Here is a 574-nt window from a genome sequence, read left to right as displayed (position 1 = left end):
ACTGATCTGTGACTCATTATTTTGTAGTAATGGTCTGAATGTTCTTTAGTTAAGAACTTCCCTTGATTCCAAAGTGGCTTTGGAGTACTCTCTTTCTTGCCTCTTGGGGTGGGTTGTTTTCCTTTAGGAGCCATGATCTTAATGAGTATGTTTTTGTGATCACGGATAACCACACCAAACTTAGAGCTTTGCTTGTCCTCAAGCAAAAGAGAAGAAAGGAGAGGGATAGGAGGAGAGCAAGTGTTGCAAGGTGATGATGAGTGGGGCGGCGAACTCAATATATAGGGAGGGGGTGGGAAATTTCGAAAATAAGAAAAGAATAAGATAGAAGATATGATTTAGAAAAGATAGATATGATAAGAAAAAGATATAGTTTAAAAAGAGAAAGATATGAATAATAATTAAAAAGATAGATTTGAATTTTTAATTTTGCAAAAGATTTAAAAAGATAATTGGGTTTTGAAAACAAACTTTAAAAGAGTTGGATTGGATTGAAAAATAATTTGTCTTTATGGATTAAGATATATTTGAAATTTTTGAAAAAGGGATTTTAGAAATTAGGGTTCTTAGAAAA

The sequence above is a fragment of the Arachis stenosperma genome, chromosome 7 (genome assembly GCF_014773155.1).
Source record: "Arachis stenosperma cultivar V10309 chromosome 7, arast.V10309.gnm1.PFL2, whole genome shotgun sequence".
Classification (NCBI taxonomy): Eukaryota; Viridiplantae; Streptophyta; class Magnoliopsida; order Fabales; family Fabaceae; genus Arachis; species Arachis stenosperma.
The sequence above is the reverse complement of the archived record's forward strand: the minus strand, read 5'-3'. Positions refer to the sequence as shown.